This window comes from Carcharodon carcharias, chromosome 18 (genome assembly GCF_017639515.1).
Source record: "Carcharodon carcharias isolate sCarCar2 chromosome 18, sCarCar2.pri, whole genome shotgun sequence".
NCBI lineage: Eukaryota > Metazoa > Chordata > Chondrichthyes > Lamniformes > Lamnidae > Carcharodon > Carcharodon carcharias.
The window spans coordinates 72,482,042-72,496,792 of NC_054484.1; the positions used below are offsets into that span (position 1 = coordinate 72,482,042).

The following is a 14,751-nucleotide window of genomic DNA, read 5'->3' on the forward strand; positions in this document are numbered from 1 at the left end:
AAATATATATATATATATATATATATTTCTCTGCTGTGCAGGTTCTTGCCACATGGTGTCACTAAATCACGTGTGTGTGTGTGTGTGTGTGTGTGTGTGTGTGTGTGTGTGTGTGTGTGTGTGTGTGTGTGTGTGTGTGTGTGTGTGTGTGTGTGTGTGTGTGTGTGTGTGTGTGTGTGTGTGTGTGTGTGTGTGTGTGTGTGTAAGTGTGTGTGTGTGTAAGTGTGTGTGTGTGTGTAAGTGTGTGTGTGTGTGTAAGTGTGTGTGTGTGTGTAAGTGTGTGTGTGTGTGTGTGTGTGTGTGTGTGTGTGTGTGTGTGTGTGTGTGTGTAAGTGTAAGTTGTTGGAGCTGCACTCTTCCAGACAGGTGGAGAGTATTCTATTGCACGTGCCTTGCAGCTGGTGAGACACACACTTAAGTCCAATTCTGAAAGTTCTCCATGTCTTAACTGCAAGTGGGCATTGTCTGCTTCAGTATCTGAGGAATTCGAATGACACTGAACGCTGCGATCATCAGTGAACATCTGGACTTGTGGCCTTGTGATGGAGGCAAGATCATTGATGAAACAGCTGATAATGGCTGGGCTGAAGACACCGCCCTGAGGAACTCCTGCACTGATGGGATGGAGATAATTGGTCTCCAACAGCAACAACAATCATCCTTTCCACTGGCTAGAAGCATAGGTAGTAGGGAGTTTTCCTCTTGATTCTCATTGACTTCAATTTTACTAGGACTCCTTGATGCCATATTGGATCAAATGCTGCCTTGACCTCATAGGCAGTCAATTGTGCCTCAGCTCTACAATTCAGCTCTTCTGTCTATGTTTGGACCAAGGCTGTAATGAAGTCTGGAGCTGAGTGGCCCTGGCAAATCCCAAACTGAGCTTCAGTGAGCAGATTGTTGAAGAGTAAGTACTGTTTGATATCAGTACTGACATTACCTTGCATCATTTGCAGATGATTGAGAGTAGACTGATGGGACATTAATGGGCTGGATTGGATTTGACCTGGTTTTTGTGGACCAGATATACCTGGGCAGTTTTCCACTTCATCGAGTAGATTCCAGTCTTGTAGTTGTGCTGGAACAGCTTGCCTGAGGGCCCTGTTTTCAGGGCCTGTTGTCTTTGCTGTAACCAGTGTGCAACACTGTTTCTTGATATCACTTGGAGTCAACTGCATTGGGTGAAGACCAGCAGCTGAGATGGTGCAAACCTCGGGAGGAAACGGAAGTTGATAATCCACTTGGCATTTTGGCTGAAGATAGTTGCAAACTCTTCAGCCTGGCCTTGTTCACTATATTGGACGTTGCCATTGTTGAGGATGTTCATGGTGCCCCCGTCCTCCCATTAGTAGTTTGACTCATGACTGAATGTGACAGGGCTGCAGATATTTGATCTGATCTATTGATTGGCATCACTTTTTAAATTCATTTTACGGAATGTGGACTTCGCTGGCTAGGCCAGCATTTATTGTTCATCCCTAATTGCCTTTGAGAAGGCGGTAGTGAGCTGCCTTCTTGAACCACGGCAGTCTACGTGGTGTAGGTACACCACAGTGCTGCTTGGGAGGGAGTTCCAGGATTTTGACCCAGTAACAGTGATATATTTCCAAGCCAGGATGGTGAGTGGCTTGAAGGGGAACTTCCCATGTATCTGCTGCCCTTGTCCTTCCAGATGGTAGCGGTTGTGAGTTTGGAAGGTGCTGCCTAAGGAGCCTTGGTGAGTTCCTGCAATGCATCTTGTGGGTGGTACACACTGCTGCCACTGCGCAGGTGGTGGAGGGAGTAAATGTTTGTGGATGGGGTGCCAGTCAAGTGGGCTGCTTTTTCCTGGATGGTGTCAGCTTCTTTAGTGTTGTTGGAGCTGCACTCATCCAGGCAAGTGGAGAGTATTCCATCACACTCCTGACTTGTGCCTTGTAGATGGTGGGCAGGCTTTGGGGAGTCAGCAGGTGAGTTACTCGCCACAGGATTCCTATTCTCTGACCTGCTTTTGTAGCCACAGTATTTATATGGCTAGTCCAGTTCAGTTTCTGGTCAATGGTAACCTCCAGGATGTTGATAGTGGGGTGATTCAGCGATGGTAATGCCATTGAATGTCAAGGGGCGATGGTTAGATTCTCTCTCATGTTAGAGATGATCATTGCCTGGCACTTGTCTGGCATGTATGTTACTTGCTACTTGTCAGCCTAAGCCTGGATATTGTCCAGGTCTTGATGCATTTGGACATGGACTGTTTTTCAGTATCTCAGGATTTGCAAATGGTGCTGAATATTGTCAATCACCAGCGAACATCCCCACTTCTGACCTTATGATGGAAGGAAGGTCATTGATGAAGCAGCTGAAGATAGTTGGGTTGGCCTGAGGAACCCCTACAGTGATATCCTGAAACTGAGATGATTGATTTCTAACAACTGCAACCATCTTCATTTGTGCTAGGTATGACTCCAACCAGTGATAAATTTTCCCCTGATTCCCATTGACTCCAGTTTTGCTGGGGCTCCTTGATGCCACACTTGGTCAGATGTGGCCTTGATGTCAAGGGCAGTCACTCTTACTACACTTCTGGAGTTCAGCTCTTTGGTCCATGTTTAAACCAAGGCTGTGATGAGATCAGGAGTTATGGCCCTGGTGGAATCCAAACTGAGCGTCAGTGAGCATGTTATTGCTAAACAAGTGCCGCTTGATAGCACTTGATGACCCCTTCCATCACTTTACTGATGATCGAGAGTAGACTGAATTGGCAGTAATTAGCCGGGTTGGATTTGTCCTGCTTTTTGTGTACAGGACATACCTGGGAAATTTTCCACATTGCCGGTTAGATGCCAGCTTTGTTGCTGTACTGGGACAGCTGGGCTAGGAACGTGGCAAGTTCTGGAGCACAAGTGTTCAGTACTGTAGCTGGAATTTTGTCAGGGCCCATAACCGTTGCAGTTTCCAGTGCCTTCAGCCATTTCTTTATATAATGTGGAGTGAACAGAATTGGTTGAAGACTGGCATCTGTGATGCTGGGGATCCCTGGAGGCTTGCCTTTGAACAAATGAATTAGATTATTCAGATGTGATCTACCCATCACAAATCCATACGAAGTCCTTAATCAGCTGATACACGTCCAAGTGCTCAATCACTCCTCTGATAATAGATTCCAGTAACTTCCTCACACCATTTCCTTAATTTCCATTTTCATCTTGCCTAGACTTACCTTTAATGAGCCCACATTCCACTTTTCCACTGAATTATATTCATGTAAAAGAAAACAGCTGTAACCTTAGTTGCTTTGTATCTTTTTGTTTTTTATAGCTCAAAGGTCTTGCCCATGGGCTGGATTTTAGGCTGGCCTTCCAGTGGGTTTGAAGGTAGGGCAAGCTGGTAAAATCCAGCAGGTGACTTCCTCACCTGCCTCTAACCTGTCTGAAGGTTATGGAGGGTTGCATAAGGGCCTCATCCTGCCCCCGCTGGTATTTTACGCGCAGCCTGGGGAGGCCCACAACATGCGGGAAGCCCGGCACCTTTTAGCTGTGTGGGCTGCTATTGGGGCAAGTTGGTGGGCAGGGTGGTGGTGGAGAATCCACCCAGGTCATGCTTCCCCTTTTTTCCCCCAACCCTGGCCTCTCAACCCAGGCTTCCACTCCTGCTCACCAGCGCCATAACCTGCACTCACCCCTGAGTCGGGGCTCCTCTTAAGGACAGGCTGTAGTTCCAGCAGTGGCCACCACGCCCGCCTGCTGCTGCAGAGGCTATTGAGCTGTTGGCCATCTGATTGGCTGGCAGCTCTCTAAGGTGGCACTTCCTCCAATACACGGGTAGAAACCTCGCCATAGAACAACTAACACTGCTCCCAGGGTTAAGTGCTGCAGGGCAGCCGTCAAGATCGTGGGCAGATTCTCCAACTTTTTAGCCAGTAGTGTCGGGCAGTGGGGACCACGGCGCCCTGTAAAAGTCAGCCTCTAGTATTTATGTATCTTTTAGTTCATACCATCTTTGACTGAATTTTGTTGACCAATATGCTAATTACAAAAGTGAACAAGGCTTTTTCCGATGAAAGGTTTGTGTTCTCTTTCGTATTGCACTAAATACTTTAAATAGTTCCCACTGTTGTATGTTTACTAATTAGCCATTCAGTCTGGTTTACTGTGGTCAATTTATTTTTCATCTCTCAAAATATTTGGCATACTTAAAAAAAAAATGATTTGTTCTTCATTCCTGGAACCTAATATCAAATTCTGTCATATTATGGTCTATTTGCAAGATGTTCTCTTACCATTGGTTTGTTAACTAATTCTGGTTTGTCACTGAACACCACCATCTAAAATATCATATTTGTTTTTCACCTTCTAAAACATATTGTCCAAAAACACTAGAGAGGGTACAGAGGAGGTTTATGAGGACATTGCTAGGAATGGAGAATTTTATCTATGAGGAAAGGTTGGAATGGCTGTTGTTGTTTTTCTTGGAACAGAGGAGGCTTATGGGAGATTTAATGGAGGTTTAAAAAATCGAGGGCCTAGATAGAGTGGATAGAAAGGACCTATGCCCCTTAGGAGGGAGATCAATAACCAGGGAACAGATTTAAAATAACTGATGCAATGATTAGAGAAGAGTTGAGAAATGTTTTCAGGTGGGGGTAGAGAACTCACGGCTTAAAAGTTAAGGCAGAACCTCTTATTGCATTTACAAAGTATTTTAACATGCACTTGAAGTGCCATAACTTTGAAGGCCTTGAAGCAAGAGCTGCAAAATGGGATTTGGCTGGATAGCTCTTTTTCAGTTGGCATAGACAAGGTGGGCTGAATAACCTATTCTGCCTTAGATTTTCTATGTCTTTTTGCTTCTAATACACTCTAGAAGTTCACTTTGTGAATTGAACTGTTGAACATTTGAACCGTTCTGCCTTGCCTGGTCTTTATGTATTTTCAGATTGCCTCTTCTAACCACATTGGTTTGCTGCATGCTTCCTTGGTCTCTCTTTAGATGACATCCCCCACCACACCCCCAAAACTACATCACTAATAGAAGAGCTCTGTAGGTAGCTCCTATCAGAGTTTTGTATCCTGTTCTGTTCTTTTACTCTACCCATGGTATTCCTCCTGCCTGTTTGTCCTTACTGAAATTGCTTCTTTTGGCTACTGTAATAGTACTCTTTATTTACACCTATTCCCCTCCTTTCCTAAATGCCAGGCCTTGTCAATCAACCCTTGCTACCCACTTTGCAAAATCTGTACTGTCGTGAGAAGTCACAGCTGCTGTTTTGGCAAAACGCATCCTTGGGGGCCCCAACTTCGAATAAGAAGGGCTTGATTACAGTCATTCTGGTACAGTGAATTGAGCTCAGGCTCTACACAGCATGCCTGCACTTTTGGCATTGTTGACCAGTGCCATTTTCCCTGAGGCTACTGTACAATTGTTCATGAGATGCTTACCAGCAGGTGCATGAAATGAGGTAGCCCACTACATGCCTTCACTTGAAGTTGTTGAAAATGAGCCAAATGGTTGTGAGATTGAGCCAGTCAGGAGAATTGTGTAGAGCAGTGCAGATATCATTGGGCAACAATATGGCCATGGCCTAATACATAAAAGCCATGTTGAGCCTGGAGGAAGGACACTGAATATGACACTCTTCTTGACTTGTGAAAAAGCATTGCATATCTGGCACTGGTGCAGCCAGGGCTCACTAACCCATTTATTACAAACAGATGTAAATGTGATTGCGGACAGTGGAGTTCATTTGTATGTGCACAAGTGAATCTTTCTTAAGCAGACAGTGGACACCTACTACAGTAGGTTTATATGTCATCGTTGTCAGTTTCTAGCACAAACTGCATAAAATTTTGGGACCTCGGGTAGAGTGTTGATCCTCTGGTGGACAAGACTCCTGAAAGCTATTCCCCAACTTTGCTCATCAAATTAGATTGTTATGCGGGCAAATGATAATAGTTATTACTGGATACCAACAGAGGCAGACTTGTTCTTGGACCTGTAACGAGCTGCCCTTACAGGGTTCCATTTATAGATGATCCCTTGACCAAAATAAATAGATGAATTTGGTATGTTGATGGTAGGGCTTCCATATGACTAAAAAGAGACATGCAAGTTTGGAGGGAAATAATTTGGAAGAAATCCGATGTAAAGGGAAACAGTGGAAACTTGATGAGCACAGATAGTCAAATTCCACTCAATAATTTTTATTGCTTCTTCTGCCTCTTCATTTTCTGGCAATGCTGTTACCTCTCCTAACGAACATATCTAATCATACTTTCCCCAGCTGTCAGTGTGCCAGCAATGCTTTATCTGTATCTAAATTGTGGGATCTTACTGTATTCATCATCACTTATTGGAAAGGATGATCAGGTAGCTACATTCTTTTTACCAGTGACATCTGTCCTTTTGATCACACTTGATCAACATTTGATTTTTTGGACAAATTCTCCTCTCCCCTTTAAAGCATTAACTCTGCACAGTCTGGTTTGACAAATATCAGGTGCTATAAAGTACTCACTTCACTTCACTTACTTTTCCAGAACTGCTTTATCCAATTCGGGGTCGCAGGGAGCAGGAGTTTGTCCCGACGGGCAAGGGGCATTAGGACGCCAGTCCATCACAGGGCACACACACACACACACACACACACACACACACACACACACACACACACTCACTCACTCTAAGGGGAAATTTAACTACAGCCAATCCATCTAACCAGCACGTCTTTGGACATTGGGAGGAAACTGGAGCACCTGGAGGAAACCCACAAGGACATGGGGAGAATGTGCAAATTCCACACAGACAGGCACCCGAGGTCAGAATCGAACCCTGGTCCCTGGAACTGTGAGGCAGCAGTGTTAACCACTGCGCAACCATGCTGCCCTGCTGTAAAATACTGTGCCCATATAATCGCCATTCTTGTATGGGTATAGACAGAGATTGACTGCAGATTAGTCAATTATTAGGGGCAGCCAAACCAGAACATGGCCTCCCTGATACTCGGTGAGACATATTGAATGGTTGCAGTCTGTGTGGTGTAAGTACACCCACAGTGCTGTTAAGCAGTTGTGGCGATAAAGAAACTGCGATGTATTTCCAAGTCAGGATGGTGAATGAGCTGGAGGGGAGCTTGCAAGTGGTGGGAGAGCATGTTCTATTCTTATGCCCCTGCTGTGCCCTCCCAGGTACAAACAGTAATCAGGTGCAGAAATTCCCTGTCTAACAACACAGTGGCTGTACCTGCACCACTTTGTCTGTAGTGGTTCAAGAAGGCAGCTCACCACTACCTTCTCAAAGGGAAGTTAAGTATGGGCAATAAATGTTGGCCTAGTCAGCGACACTCACACCCCATGAATGAATAGAAAAAGATTCCTGGTGCATTACCCCCTACTCAACCAATGATTGCCAAAGCCATTTGTAAATCTCTTACACTTGTATTCTAGCAAAGAAAAATCAGCACAGCACAGCCAAAGGATCAGTGCATGTTATGGCACAGCAGATGTTAATTGCTGAGCTGCTCAAATCCCAAAGGGAAACTTGAAACAACTGCCACAACTGTTTTGCAATTTGTTTACATTTTGAGATGCGTGCCTTGAATTCAGTAGTAATAAGACCACCAAGTGTTATAGGTTTCTTACAAAACTAAATTAAACTTTTATTAATAAAAAAATTATTTTAAGCACATTCACATTACAAATAATGTGCATTCAAAGGGGATCACACTTTCTTAACTTCTCCTGGCTAAGTGAAACATTTCACCCCCTCTTTTGAATTCAAGCTAGAATGATTTATTTAAAAGTGCAAATGTTCCCTTTACACCTCACATTCTAAAACTTCACCCATATTTACCTACTTAACATTTGGAACCTAGCTTGTCTTCTAATACATCAAAGCCTTCAGACTAGCTGTCTTTAATTCAATAAAGTTCCACCCCCCCCCACCCAAACACAAACACACACACACACACACACACACACACACACACTTTACAATAAATTCCAATAACATTCTGAAAATTATTCAATCTTCCTGACATCCCCCTTCTTATTAAAAAATAAACTGTCATAATTTAAAAAGATGTCTTCATTTTCTGAACTCATCTTGTGTTACCTCCTATACTTATTACACTATTATATTACCAGATGCATGCAATAACATAATATATATATATATACAAATCCTTGGTATCAGCAGAAATCATTCCAGTCCAGTGACCAGGTTTTAAATGTACATTTTTTCCTTTAAGCTTCAAACTCTTGACAATGAATCTGCAATCAGACTTTCTCATCCTGCCACATGTATAATCTGTAGATTCAGTGATTGCAGTAATAAACTCCATCTGAATAGCCTTGCACTTCTGTTTCGAAATTTGACCAGAAACTTTAAAGGATTGTAGTCTGTATAAACATTTGTTTCTGACTTATCGGTTTCTCAAATTCCAGTGTCGTGATCATGTAACAATATGGCCCCAATACCTATATTGCTTGCATCAATGGCCAACTTAAATTACTTGGCATAAGTGAGTACTGCCAAAATTGGTGGTGTAGTTAATAGTTTTCAAACTGTCAAATACCTTCTGACACTCCTGTGTCCATCGAAGCTTCTTGTTTTTTAATAACTAGTTCAGTCAGAGGAGCAACCATGCTGCTAAAATTTGATACAAAATTCCAATAAAACCCATTCATGCTCAGAAATCTCAAAACTTCTAATTTTGTTGTAGGCATGGGAAGATCGACGATAGCCTTGACTTTCACATCCCTTGGAGCCACTTTACCATGTCCATTGGTATGGCCTAGATGCATAACTTGCACTTTTGCAAATTCACTTTTGGCTAAGTTCATTACCAAATTAGCTTCTTGTAACTGAGTAAATAATTCTCCCAGATGTTGTAAATGTTCTCTCACGTCTGACTGAAAACTATCAAGTCATCAATATAAACAGCACAGTTGCTCAGACCTGCAATTACCTGTCAGTCTTTGAAATGTTGCAAGTACATTTTTCATATCAAATGGCATGACTTTAAACTGATATAGACCATCTGGTGCCACAAAAGCCAATATCTCCTTTGCTCTCTCTGGTAACAGTACTTGCCAATATCCCCTTAGCACATCAATCTTTGTGCTGAATTTTGGTTGTCCTACTTTCTCAATACAACCTTCCAATCGTGGTATAGGATATGAATCCACTTTTGTCATCGCATTCACCTTTCCACAAGAATAGTCCACAAACAGTCTTTGTGTTCCATCTGGTTTTGGTACCAGCACCATAGGCAAACTCCAATTACTGCAACTAGATTCAATGCTATCATTTTTAACCATGAATTCAATTTCTTTCTGTACTTGTAATAACTTTGCCGGATTAAATCTATAAGGATGTTGCCTTATCGAAGCTGAAACTTCTACACATACATCATGTATAGCTAAATCTGTCCTCCCCAACTTATTTCCACAAATAGCTTTGAATGACTGCAATAGCTTCCCCAAATCACTTTGACACTTGTCTGGAAGGTAACTTGATATTACATTAAAATTTTCAGGCACCTCCTCATTATCCAATTTGATTAGAGGAAAATCAATTTCAGAATCCTGCATTTTTACCTCTTTCTCATTATCTACCACCACTGACACCACCTTTTAGTCTTCCCTGTCAAAGAACTTTTTAAGCATATTTACATGACAAACCCTCTTCTATCTGGAGCAGTTAAGTAATTTTAATTTACTTCACTCAATTTCTTTTCAATCCTTTAAGGCCCACTAAACCTTGCCTTTAACGAGTCACCCAGTACTGGTAACAGAACTAACACTTTTCCCCACAGCAACAAAACTACGAGCTGTAGCTTTCCTGTCTGCCCTCACTTTCATCACTTGCTGTGATATCTTCAAATGTTCCCTGGCCAACTCACAAGCTCTGTCTAATCTCTCTCTGAAGTTTGATACATAATCTAGGAGAGTAGTTTCTCAATTTTGACCCACCAATTTCTCATGAATCAATTTCAATCGTCCCCTTACTTCATGATTATAAACTCGCTGAAAAGGATTAAAACCAGTCGATGCATTAGGAGAGTCCCTAATAGCAAATAACAAGAATGGAATTCCCTCATCCCAATCTTGTGGGTAATCCTGACTATATGCCCTCATCATAGTTTTTAAAGTTTGATGCCATTTTTCCAAAGCCCCTTGTGACTCAGGATGGTAAATTGTTGGCTTAAGTTGTTTTATCCCCAGACTGTTCATTACTTCTTTAAACAGCTGTGACATGAAATTTGAACCCTGACCTGATTATATTTCTTTAGGTAAACCATATCTTGTAAAAAGAATTATTTAACACTTCCACAATTTTCTTTGTTGTACTATATGTCAAAGGTATTGCTTCAGGAAACCTTGTAGACACATCCATTATTGTCAATAAATACTGATTTCCACTTTTAGTCTTAGAGAAGGGTCCTACACAATCAATAGTAAAAGGTTCTTCAAATGTTGGAATTGGAATTAAAGGCGCCAGATTAATCACTGCTTGTGGTTCCCCATATCATCTGACATGTGCAACATGTTCTAAAAAATTTGACTACATTCCTCTGCAATCCAGGTCAATAAAAATGTTTTTGTTGTTGCCCGTTTCTAATTCCTAAATGTCCCCCCCATTGGAATTTCAAGAGCTACCCTCCGAATCTCACTTCTATATCCAAATGGCCTTACAACCTAATGCACCTCCCTCCAGCCTTCATTTGCTGAAGCATGTTAAGGCATCCATTTTCTCATTAAGGTAATAACATTCTGGAATACATTCTGCCTCTGTTTCTAAGTAAGCTGACTGATATTACTGTTTTATTTGAGAATCCTTTTTCTGTAACTCCATGAATTGTCTTGAGTTAAACACTTTAGCTGCATTGTCTTCCATTTTTTCTTCCTGAACAACCTTATCAAACATACTGCCAACTAATTGGACTTCCACACCTTCTCTCTGCCTTTGAACTTCCTGTTCTTCTTGTTTCAACCTATCAGCCTGTGATCTTGTTAGCGAACAGTCCAGGATGCTCTCTCTGCAACACTTCTGTTGAAAACACAGGCTGCTCAACTACCATAGGTATTACCCACATCTGGGACCCAGCTATGTCATTACCCAAAATAAATTGAACTCCTGCAATGGGTAATTTTCCCACTACTCCAACAATCACCTCACCTGTTTCCTCTTATTCTTTAAATTTACCTTCCACAATGGAATAGGATTAGCATCTCCATGAGCCGCACTCATTATCAATTGTTCCGGCGAATCCTGCGCACTCTTGGGTAAATAGCGAACACATTCCCACTTCTTTACCTGTCACTGATTCTTCCTGTTTTATCTGTACGCAAGCCACTGGTTTTTCCTGTGCCTGAACCTCAGAACCCACAGTACTTGTACTTCCAGAGCTCCAATAATTCCAACAGATTTTCCCTGCAATTTCCAACACACTGACTTTGTGTGTCCAACTTTATTACAAGGCAACACCTCAAATTTCGAATGTCACTTTTACCCTCAGCTGCTTCCTCTTTATTCTGAGAAAAAACTTGCTGCAAATTTCCACCTATTCCTCTTCCCTGACTACCCACCTTCCTTTCACCTTCCCACTTTCTATTCTTCTCTGATTTGAGTGACAAGAAAAAGCTTTAGCTCTATGAACTAATTCATAATCATTAGCTATCTCTGCTGCTTGTCTTACAGTTTCAACCCTCTGTTCCTCCACTTGAGTTCTTACTACTGAAGGAATTAAATCTTTAAATTCTGCCAAAAGAATTACCTCTCTAAGAGTTGCATATGTTGTCTCTATCTTTAAATGCCCGTTTCCACTGGTCAAAGTTACTTTGTTTTACTCTCTCAAAATATGTTTTCCCAGGCTGTTTTTCTCATATTCCTAAATTTCTGCCTGTATGCCTCAAGAACCAACTCATATGCACTGAAAATAGCCTTTTTACCACATCATAGTTCACTGACATTTCTTCTTACAATGAAGCATAAACCTCAAGTGCTCTACCCACCAAACTAGATTATAACAGCAATGTCCAGTTTTCCTGTGGCCATTTCATCTGTTTAGCAGTCTTCTCAAATGAAATAAAGAATGCTTCAACATCTTTTTCCACAAACTTTGGAAGAGCTTGTACAAGTTTAAACATCTCCCCATTGGGTTCAGATTTGGAAATCTTCAGTTGTTTCTTTTTTAACTGCCAGCAGTTTAAGCTGGAGTTTTTTCTCTTTTTCTTTCCTCCTTTTGAAACTCGGCATTTCTAACTCACTTTTCTGTTTTCTTTCTCTCTCCTACCTTTCTGCCTGTTCCCTTTGGGAAAGTCCTTTCTCTTTTCCTTTTCTTTTTCTTTGCCCTCTTTTTGCTGCCTCTAGTTTCAATTTTTTTCATTCGCAGCTGAATTTGGGCAAATTCCAGTGATCCATCAGTTGGAGAACTCGCTTTCCCAGGTATTCCTTCCTATTTCAAATGCTGTGTTATACCTCCAGTTATATCTGATTTCCTTACCCCTGCAGGTAATTCTAAGTGTAACTTATCTGCCAATTCCGTTAACTTTACTTACCTTTTGTAAACCAGCCAAAGTTATAACTTCAACTCCCAGGCAAGCCTTAGCAACTGCCAAAAATATATTGCAGTCTCGCCAGTTCAAGAAATACCTCACACCAACTCCCGAATTCAAAGGCTTCCCATACTCGTAACCTTAAGATTCACCAACTCCAAACCAATCAAGGTATTTCAAATATATCCTGCAAAGAGCCCCCAATTTTGTTATGGCACAGTGATGGTAAATGCTGAGCTGCTCAAATCCCAAAGGGAAACTTGAAACAATTGCCACAACTGTTTTGCAATTTGTATATATTTCGAGATGCTTGCCTTGAATTCAATTGTAATAAGACCACCAAGTCTTATAGGTTTCTTACAAAACTAAATTAAACCTTTATTAATAAAAAAATGATTTTAAGCACATACACAGATTTACAAATTGCTACTGTAATAACTTCTAGCTCCCTTGATTAATCTAACCCCCAATTACACCTCCGTTAAGGCAACAGCAAGACACATAGATTTTAAAAGGCCCAGGCAAAGTAAGGTGATACCCTAAACAGTCAAATTCAAAGTGAGTTTTTCTCAGCTTTGGATCCTTGTTGACGGCAGCTTGAGGCTTAGATGCTGAAGGCTTTTCACATGTGTTAGATCTTAGAATTCCTTCTCTTACACACAGTCTTCTCTCCTTTATGCATATTTACCCCTTTGAATGCAATTTCCCATTGTTACACTATGTCTTTGTTATTATGAGAGAGGTAAAGTTCAATCTACCATAGTGCTAATTTTACCAGTAATCTTTGGGAAAAATAAACACATTTTCATAACTTCTCCTGGCTATGTGAAACATTTCACCCCCTCTTTTGAATTCAAGCTAGAATGGTTTATTTAAAAGTGCAAATGTTCCCTTTACACCTCACATTCTAAAACTTCACCCATATTTACCTACTTAACATTTGAAACCTAGCTTGTCTTCTAATACATCAAAGCCTTCAGACCAGTTGTTTTTAATTCAATAAAGTTCCACCCACCCACACACACACGCACTCCCACTTTACAATAAATTCCAATAACATTATGAAAATTATTATATCTTCCTGACAGTGCAGGTATTTTCCTTGCCTTTGCAGCTCACTTTTAAAACCTTAACCATCTGAGCACGTGGTGGAACTGGATGTTCAATTCAGAATGCATTGCTCTTGCCTAGGTTGGTTCATGCTGACCCGAGCCAAGAAGATGGCAAGTGACTTTCACTCTTGCTGCTTTGAATTTCTCTGTTACTTGTGCTCTATGGAGATGTGCCTGATTTCTGCTCTGTAGTTGTGGGAATATTTTTCATTTCCTCCAATTCTGTTAATTGGCGATTGAGGTGGGAAATGCTGAGTGAAATGTACTGATGTGGATATAATCTCACGTGATTGAGTACTTGAAATATTTTGGCTTTAATATTGTGTACCCTTATTCTTCTTCCTGATTTCCTCTGAAACAAATTATTAATTTTTTGATCTAATCTGAAACAGCTTTGATACAGCAATGAGTACCTGTGGCTTTTCTTTTTGGTTTTACTGTTAGGCAGAGATGATGTTAAGCAGATGTGAGGTTGACTGCAGGAGGGGAGCCAGCAGGTATTTATTTTGAAATCATGCGGCCTGTATAGCAGCCGGAAGCCGTGTTGTGTGTATATCATGTTGGGGAGGAAGAAGTTACAACATGGGTGTTGAGATGCATAATTTAGAAGCGTTTCAATGAACAGCAGGTACAGCGTTATGTTAACGTGGGCTTGAAACAAGGTTTATTCTCCAACTTCTGTAATATCAGTATAGCTGAAATGGTACAGCTGGGCAAAGAAAAATCTTGAAGAGGTTAATGCATGTGTGCAGTCCTTATCACTTGCACTGTCTCTACTCTATTGAGCAAATGGGGCTGGCTAACCATTTTTTATTACTAGGTGTGCAAAATTGTCACTTAAACCATTTTAAACACCAACTATTTCAGGTAGTTCATGCAGCAGATTGTACCTGCCATTAAGTATTGTCAGGTAGCCACTGACTTATTCTCTAGAACTCCTGCAACTGCTGCTCACAAATAAGTAACAATGATGATAGACACCTTATGTGAAAACCTATTGAAACTTGAATAGTGTTTATCTGCTGTAGTAGTGAAACTGACCAGACTGCTGCATACTTCATCCCAAAGTTGAATTAGGTGAAAAGCTCCCACAATACATATCT

General features: G+C 41.3%; 1 protein-coding gene across 2 annotated transcripts in view; it reads left to right on the forward strand.

Annotated features, from left to right (window-relative positions):
* kdm6a (lysine (K)-specific demethylase 6A) overlaps window positions 1-14,751 on the forward strand; it is a 284,665-nt gene that overhangs the window by 121,229 nt on the left and 148,685 nt on the right. The window lies entirely within an intron of this gene.